A 9,411-nucleotide genomic window follows, 5' to 3' on the forward strand; every position below is an offset into this window, starting at 1 on the left:
GTCGCGACCATACCCCGATGACCTTCGCTTACGTCGAGTTACATCATTCGACGCCACTGATCCAATAGCATATGGTCAACTACGAATTTCGATGGGAAAAAACATCCGTGTTATACAGATTCACCATATGTTACCATGTCCCTAATGCATTCTCCTTCCCCGATACATCGTTTCGAAAAAAGCATCCCTAGGGAGCACCAGGATCAGCTTCTCGAATGACCGTATAAACTCGTCGCGCGTACTCTCGTTGCAACTCTCGCGACACACTACCAAACCTCTGCCAAAAAATAATTCAAACACCGTGAAAAAATCTCTATCCCCGTCGTCGATTTCACGACGTCGATTTTACCACTCTTCTCGCACGAAAAATCACGGAAAAGTTTCCAAGTCCCACGGAACGTTGATCGCAGTCTTACCCGCACGGAACATCCCGATTTCTATGACACCCGGTAGACGAGGTGTTCCCCTATTCCGCGTAAGTACATTATGGTGTGTACTGTTGTTTTATCAGTAGTGCAGGATCGCCATGGCTACGAAGTATGAATAAGCCGTTGCCGGCACGTCGCCGCTAGCTGCCTAATTACCATTTTCGTAATTTTCTGTCACGAAACTGACTTTCAGTCGCCATCCTTAAAGTCGGCCCTCGATCGCGCCGGAAGTCTCGGAACCAGCGTCGAGAAAAATCTCTCGCGAGATTCGGGCTGCTCCTCGATTCGACGATCCTCGGGGATTTATCGATCGCCCCGATCTCGACTTACCCCGTGCGATATCTCCTCCTCCGTGCCGAGCAGTTCCAAGTATCACCGCGAATTCTCAACGACCGTTTCCCTGTCGGAATAAAAATTCCGAATTTATAAGATATCGACGGACGCGAAGATATATTCCGAGGGCTCGCCTGGGGTCGGCGGGGAGGGACCAAAAATTGACGTAATTGCGGAAAAATGACAGGGCGGATCGAAGGATCCCGTCGGGGAGACTTATCGAACTGTCAATATGTGATCAGCTGACGAACTCGACCGAGGGTTTCAGAACGGATGCCTATTTATAACCAGCGGATCGGTCGCGCCGAGTGGCGCGCGACGGTCGACGCCTCGATTACGCTAGAAAAATTCGATCGCAGCCACGGAGCATTTAAACGGCCGGCGATCTTGCCGGTCGATCGCTCGAGATCGATTTCCCGTGTTCCGCGAACCCTCCGTAGCCATTATCGATCAGCGCCGTCATATGGTAACTTTTAAATACCCAACACGGTGGACGACGCCGCTCTATCATCCGAGCGGGTGCCGTTCGGTTCTTTGATCCCAAACAAGGCGTTAAGACCTGAGACAGAATCGGTGGGCACACGGTGAAAAGCTGTTGCTGACCTACGACCACACAGCTGCCTCGCAGGGGCCGAGACGCGTCTCTCACCCCTGTCGCAAATGCTGCCTCATCTCTTCCCCACTTCTTCTGCCGCGCTTCGCCGTTTCGCTCATGAAAACTGTTCATTTGTTCCAGATACCAGGTAGAACCATGCGGTTCGTCGACCCGGTACCAGGGTTCTCATGAATGGAGGAGGGTTCGCCAGGATCGATGAAGAGGGCGTGCCTTCAGGGGAGGATTGGTATCCGTGACGTTTCCAACCCCACCTGAGAAGGCCGCAAACGGAGTGCACGTGCTCGATTACGTCACAAGGATAGCCGGGACTGGAGCGAGAGTAAAGCCATTCAGTGATCCTGTCTCGCTGCCCATTCCACGGTCCTGTCACTCTACTTCCGTTTGTGATCGTAACCGTACATACGTTAACGTCCACGTTGCGGTAAGAGTCGCTGGTTTTCCTTTTCTCCTCGGCCAATGATTTACGTTTCTCGTTTCTAGTAGTCGGAGAAAGAGTTGCGCCAGACGTTCGGTACCGTTTCGTTTCTACGTCGATCTCCATTTTAATTTCCTATTTTCTCCCGTCTACAGAACGTCCTCGTAATTACCGTGCAGAATTGCCGTGTCCCCGCATCTTCGAGTTGCCAAATTTTCGTCTCGCAAATACGAAGCCGGGGGTGGTGGTTCTAAAATGCCCGCGAATCGAAGTATCGAAGGGCAGAGGTGAATCCCGTCGACTTTGAAAGTCCTCGAAACCAGCGGCAAAGTGGCCGCAAATGCCATTCGCGTCCTTGGTATTTTATTGGTCATATAATTAGTGCCGTATCGCCACGCCCGATTACCCACCCCTGTTCTTCGCGCTCCGCACGAACCCCGCTTCGAAACGGGGTCTTCTGCGCGCTGTTTCGCGACACCAGGAGAAAACCAGGCGACGATCTCACCCCCGCGCGGCGTATTCTCCAGTCTCGCCGGGTGCCATCGGATCTTCGAGATCGTTTGCAAATCGATCGTCCCAAATTCGTTTCCCCTACTCCTTGCACCGCCTCCCTTTCGCACGGCACGAGGCCTTCCCGAAGAAATTAACGACACTTTCGACGTCCCGTTGCAGATGTCAACGTCGGCCAGCATTTAAATAACTCCGTATTAAATTCCTCCTCTCCGAGGGTGTCTCCTGCGAGGGTTAATAGGCTGAGATCGGTGCAGGGCCGGGAGGGGGCGATCGAGGGGTGCAGAGCCGGCGGGAGGGGAGGGTGTAGCGCGAGGAGGGTTTAGATCGATGGATGAAACCCCCCTCCTGGTAACCCTGACCCACAGTTCTGGCAGACGAGGTCCCAGCCCTTCGAGGGAATGCCCCATTGTGCCACGGAAACCCCCGTTTCTTCCTCGCTCGACGGATGTGAATTGGCCTTTAGGGCGATTGTAGCTTTCGAGCACGCGCTGGACCCCGTCGCGCACGCGCACGCACGCACACGCACGCACACGCACGCTCTCCCGACCCCTCGTGCCCCAGACACGCGCCCTTTAAAACGAGCAACACCCTTCTGGCCAAGGTTTTCGGGCGAGTTTCGGTCTACGGACCCCTACGCCCTTTTCTGGGACACTCGGCCAAAGAGATACGCTCGGCCAGTCACCTCTGCGTCCACGGAAATTATGGCTTTCCGGTTCGAGCGCCACGTTCCTCTATTGTCTCCACAGGGGTAGTCTCTCCGCCAGTCTTTTCCTTTTTTATATCTCCCGTATCTCGTAGTTCCGTGGGACTAACGGGTTCCAGTCGCAGAGACTCTGTTGCCCGGGTAGGTAGTCGTACTTTTTATTTTTTTATTGGAAAGAGTTTCGTCAGGCGCCACAGGGAAAGTTTCCTCGTCGCGTAGTTCGGAAGCTGATGGTACTTTTACGTGTGACGAACGCGTCCACGGAGAAGTTACGCGAGTACTTTTATCAATGGGAATTTTTTTTATCAACGAGAACAGGTATCCTTGACAGAGATCCATGAAACCGCGACTTTTCCAGCACCCCCGCGTCTACCCCGTGCATTTCCCCCCGCCTAATCTCTTCGCGCTCGAGCACGTTCCTCCCGCACGCAATCGCAAATCCGATCACCGGGAAAGGCCGTTCGAACCCGGCGTTCGGGTTCCAAAGACCGTGCCGAAACGCGATTAAACGCTACTAAACGCGAGACTCGGTGCCGTTCGCGCGAAACCTCGATCTCGGAACATCGCCGGAGAACATCCATCACGATCCGCGTGGATATTAGTCAGAGCATCCCATATGTCCCTTTCCACGCGACGGAAAAGTATGGTATGGGGTTGGCTTTCTCGATTATGCGAATATCTACGGACAATGGAACCCCAACGTCAGCTGCTTCCCGGCCCTGGATATCACGGGGTCGTACACCCTCCGCGAAATAAGCAATAAGTTATGGTGGGACTGACGAACCCCCCGCAGACCTCCTTACTCCGCGCCCCCACACCCCCTAGCCGCCCCTGATCGTGGGTCCATAAGACGAGTGGTATCGTTCCATAGTATAGTTTCGACGCTCATCAAGCTCAGTTCGCATTGCGACGTGCATCGCGCCGTGTGCTCGCCTACTCTTTTTTTCATCCCCGCGCGTGCTCTCGATATTATCGAACGTTCAACCGAACGGGACGTGCATCGAATACGAGAACCAGCCGTCGAACGCGACGCGTTGGGACATTGTTCGGGACCGGTCGCGTAGATCGCCTCGTTCGTCGGCCATGGTGTTGCAACGTTGAATAATTACCACCACGTTACGCGTTCTCTATTTATTACTTTTCTATTTTTTTATTTCCTTTTCTCCGTTTTTCCTTTTCGAAATTTATCCGGATTCGTCGGGTCGAGTCTTCGACGATGGTTCCGCGACGTGGAACTTACCGGTGACAGACGAGGACTGATCGATGCGCCTCGAAGCGAACGGAAGGTGAGAGAGTTTGGCGGAAAGGATACGAGACGAAGGATAGTGAATATTTCAGAAAAGTTCTGCGACGCTACCGGTGGTGGATTAAGCGGAGGAAGATCGGACGGAAGGAGCGGGGCTACGGTGGAAGGCCGAGAAGAAGGAAGATGCGTGAGTCTGTGCTCCTTGCGTTCACTGCGGGCTTCCATGTGCCAACTTTTCAAAATTCATAAGGCACGCGGTGAATGCCAAGAGCAGACCAAATTCAACGTTCCCCCTCGCGATACTCGACTCGTTGCCGGAAGCGCACGGACTCTGCCGATTTTACCGTGCTCGTTACTTTCGCTGCGACAGGTCAGTAATGAGTTGAAATTTCCATGTCTGCGACTTTTACTTTGATCTTCGTCGAATTCGATCGCAAGTTTCTTTCGTTTCTTTCGTTTCTTTCGTTTCTTTCGATTCCTTTGTTTCTTTGTTTCTCTTTGTTTCCTTTTTTTTTTTTTTTCTTTTCCTTTTTTCTCTGACCAAAGTAGACGATTGAACGTAGTGAATAGTGATGAATGAATTCGAGTAGACGAGAGTTCAGTAGTTGGAAAAGATCCCTTCCGTTTTTCGTTTATTTACTTTCGTTTCCTCCTGCTAGAATCGTAGCACACTTCGTCGATCAGCCTTGCGTAGACGTTCAGTTTGTTAAAAAGTGATATCTTGAGTTGTTGTAAAGTGAGAACATGTACAGTAACGACTCCTCTTCGACTGTGTACATATGCATTCTTTTTAACAATAAAAAAAAGACATCGTTTACCCCTGTCTGTTGTACCTGCGTCTCTCAATCATTTCTCCATCACGTCTCTCTGTCTGTCTTTCTCTCTCTCTCTCTCTCTCTTTCTATCTTTCTCTATCTATCCCCGTCGAGTGGCTATCCATAAGTCAGGTAAGGAACCTTTGAACTTTATCTGCCGAAATGGTGGATTTGGCCGGGTGAAGGATGAGACGCGCGAGCTCGTCCGACGATTTTTCACGCGACAGGCCGGATGATATCCTCGGACCCTCGCCACCCTCGTGGAAATCCCTCCACGATCGTAGAAATTATAATGCTCCATCAACATCGTCCTACCTCTATCACCCCTAACAGTTCGATTCGTTCCCGGCATCGCGACGCATCGTTCCAAACCTCTAGACGCATTTTCCACCCTTCAAGGGCACCGGAGACCATCTCCACGCGTCGCCACGGAACGACCAAGGGACCTCGTCGTTGCCGAGTCCCTCGATTGGCTCAAGGACAACGCGCTCCTCCGATCGAACCCGGCGATCATCGCAGCGGCATCGACGAGCACCTCGGGATAGAGAGCGGCAGGGTTAGCAATCGTTTTAAGTGTCCCAGCGTGGCACGAGCGGTCTAAGGGGTCGGATAGAGCAGGGTGGGGAAGAAGGCTTAAAGTCAGCACCCTCGTAATGGAAATTGGGGAATTCCCGAACGTACGACGAAAACGGCTGCTTGTATCGACCGAGTCCTCATCCGCGGAACGGGCAAATACAGGCTGCCGGCGAAGAGGGGGTGGCTGCAGGGGTGGCAGAGGGGCGATAGAGGGGGTGAACAGAGGTTTAAGGGTGGACGTACGTTGCCTGGCAACCCACCCCTTCTCGCAGCATCCCCCTGGACCGCCTAGGCTCCAGCCACGATGCCACGTTACCAATACCAACGGCCGATGCTGCTTCCACCTTCTACCGACGCGGCTCCCGGAGCTCCAGTTCTCTACCCCGCGTTTCTACCCCGTTCTCGGAAACGGTTCTCTTCCTTCTTTCTGCACACCGTCCAACACTCCACGCAGCTTCCTCCATTATTCAGGCCCGATGCTCAACCACTGTCCCTTTTCGTCGGTTTCCACCCCCGTCCACCTGCCGTCTGGCATCCGCTTCCTCCCCGCCTCTTTTCCCTTCTTTTCCTTTTTTATTTCCAGCTTCCCATCCGGCCGTGGACTTGGCGCGGGATCTCCCGGGGATAATGGACGTCTCGATGCGCGAATTAAAATTAGAGGACTCGGAATTAGCGGAACGTACGCGTAGCTAGAACAATTCTCCTCGTCTTCTCCTAGACGTACACGTATATATACTGGGATTAGACATCGCGACATCTGGTTTTCGAGCATACTTTATAAATATCCGCAGCTATTCAAGAGTGGCCCCCATCGTTCGATATCGACGGATCTATCTTTGCTCCTCGGCAAGTAGCGATTATTAATGACGCGAGACTCGCGCGCGAATCGAGAACACCTTGGACCAGATATCTATCGAGGAGCTCGCTCGGTCGCGAGACCGATTGATGGACGACTGTAATTAACGTTCGAGGGTGAGCCTGCGCGTGCAATTATAATTAGCAACGCGTTCGGGGAGTTCCAGGTGCCTGACCGATTTATTCGCAACGCGTGCGTGCAACGGAAACAGGCTTTCGCAGCGTGACGTAACGCGTAATCGGCCAACGCGTCGCGCTTTTCCACGGGGATCCACGGAAACGTGTGGAAACACGGAGAACCCGTACATCCGCGTGGTCCATACGTGTTCGGCGGTTTCTAAATAGAATCATCGTCGTCCACTTTCACCTGCGTCGAGTTTTCGACGGTTCCCTCTCGCGCTCCCCGCTCGTCGTTTCCCCTCGTCGAGCACACGACCGATCGGATTCAATGGTCGCCGGGTTGATCACGCGATAAAGGATAATCCGAGCGAGCGCTTGTTAACTCTCGTTCCCGTTTACCCCGCCATTTTTCGTCCATTACATCCCTTCACCCTTGCGCGGGTGAAAGAGGGACGACAAGCAGTCGTATTCCCGTCGCAACTGCGTCACCGTTTCGCAGTGACGGGAACAGAGATCCCGAAGCTCGCGAAATTCGATCATCGAGCTCGCGATGATCCACGAAATCGCCTAGCGAGATGATAAATATCAACGGGGGAGAAGAAAACGGGGGAGAAATCGCTATCGGAGCTTGCCGAAAGTCCTCGACGAGCCTCATCAGTGTCCCTCATCAATCAAACCTTTCCTCGAGGTAAAAGCACGCTCGTTATCTCTCTCTCTCTCTCCTTTCTCTCGTGGATGAAGCGTCGCGAAGGCTGGTCAAGCGCGAAAGCAGCCTCGCGATAATCCGTACACCTCGAACGGCGTGCCATCGAGCGGCAAAGGCTCGGTGGTAGGTAAAAGCCAGGGGTATGCCATTTTCCGACGCCGTCCCTTGACCAGACTGCCAAATTCTCTCGCGCCATCTCCTCCGGCGTGACAAAGAAATTCAGATGAAGGTCACTTTTCCGATGGAAAGAGGCTCGCACGGGCAACGAGGGGTGCGCGACGAAACAAGAGGCGAGCTTCCACCCTCTCCGCGGCTCTGCCTCGATCGACGAATAAATTTCATTCAGGTGACATGTTCCAGCACGAGAAAGCCGCGCTCCGATACGCGTTGATTGCAAATTAGTTGATTTTATGCGACCGTGGAGCGCGATTAACGGCTGTCCCTTCACGAGTGGATTCGCTGCCGAATCGATTTACACGGGATGTTACCTGTCTTCCCTCTTTTTTTCCTTTTTCGAGTACTTTGAAGCAGCAGCCGGAGTTAGATCGATAGGACAGGGAAAGGGGTTGATTATTCGGTGAAGAGGGAATAAACGGTTCCGGGAGAGCGGAATCTCGGCGGTCAGAGGACGTTGCAAGCAATTCGACCACCGACCGATGGAAACGGTTGACCGCGACGACGTCGGGCAGCTTACAGCGTGTAAAAATGTCCGATCGAGCCAACCTAGCGGAAGAGATACGGATACGCTCCCCTCTGCTGCCCCTTTTCCAGAGAAATCCTCGACTCGAAAACGGCTCCTCGACTCCGTTTCGAGTCCACGTGGTTCCATCCGGTGCAGGAAACGGGGTTCAAGTGCCCGCGAACCACCGGGCCCCATAGCGATCGAGAGATCGGTCGTGGGAGGACGTCGATATCGAGCATCGCTGTCGCTGTGCAGGCTTTAATTACATCCTTTCGAGGCTCTCGTTCGACGTTGCATCGAGATAAATGAATATTTATCAACCTCCCGCCACCGATCCCCGGGCACAGTCGAAATCTAATCCCCGGGAGGAAGGGTGGGCCGGGTAACGCGAGCAGGAGGCCTCTGTTTACCAACTGCTGGCGGGTCCTTCAACTTTCTTGCACCGGTTCCTTCACGGTGCCGCGAATCACGCGAATCATCGACGTATTCGCGCGTCTCCCCGAGCTTTCCGCTCGCTTCCGTCGCCGCGGCCCGGGGACGCCCGTGTCGCTTGGAATCAGCACGCGGAATCATAAGCCGAACGCTCGTCTATAATTCACCGGATTACTCCAGCGTGAAGCTGATTCTACCAGTCAGCGTTTTACCGCGAGCGAAAAAAGAAAAGGGAAAAAGGAAGGAAGGAAGAAAGAAAACGGGATGAATAAATGAAAGCGAGCAGTTCGGTGCCTGGGAAGGGAACCGCTTCGGAATTTTTTAAACTGGCCAAGAGAAAGCTCGAGTCTCGGGTAAAAGTTTCCAGGGACCGCCGCCATGACCGTCGAGCCGTGATCCGCGTATAACGCGAGGTACCGCGGATTTTCATCGAATCATCGTTCGATCGCGGTGCCGTCATCTCGGTCCTCGGTCAGCAACGTCGTCGTCGGTTCTTCTCCGCCGGCCCGGGCTGAAAGCACTCGAAACGCGCAAACAGGAGGAACCTGTACAACGGAGGCGAACGGAAGGAATCGCGGAACGAAGGGAGAAGGGAAAAGGAAAAAGAAAATGGAAAGGGTGGAAAGGAAAAGAAAAGAAAAGGTCTGAACCCGAGGAGAAGAGAGAAGGAGAGCGAGGGATACGGTGGACAAAAAAGGAGCGAGGGAAGGAGAGGAAAAGAAACGAAGACAGGAACGCGATGAAGGGGACCGCGAGGAGAGGGTTAGGCAAACGCGGGACGGCGAGGGGGTTGTAGGAGAGAAGCAAAAGGGGAGGAGAGAATCACGTGGGAAAGGGGAAAAGCCGAGATACGGGGAGAGATCAATACGAGGTCGCTAGGCAACGAGCCTCCGGCGATCTCAGTGCGGGTAGACAGGGTGCCGCCAACAACCCCTGAAGCCACCCACCAGCCACCCCCGAACCGACCTGCC

This window comes from Eufriesea mexicana, unplaced genomic scaffold, assembly GCF_001483705.2.
Source record: "Eufriesea mexicana isolate 0111107269 unplaced genomic scaffold, ASM148370v2 scaffold5394, whole genome shotgun sequence".
In the NCBI taxonomy this organism is placed as follows: Eukaryota; Metazoa; Arthropoda; class Insecta; order Hymenoptera; family Apidae; genus Eufriesea; species Eufriesea mexicana.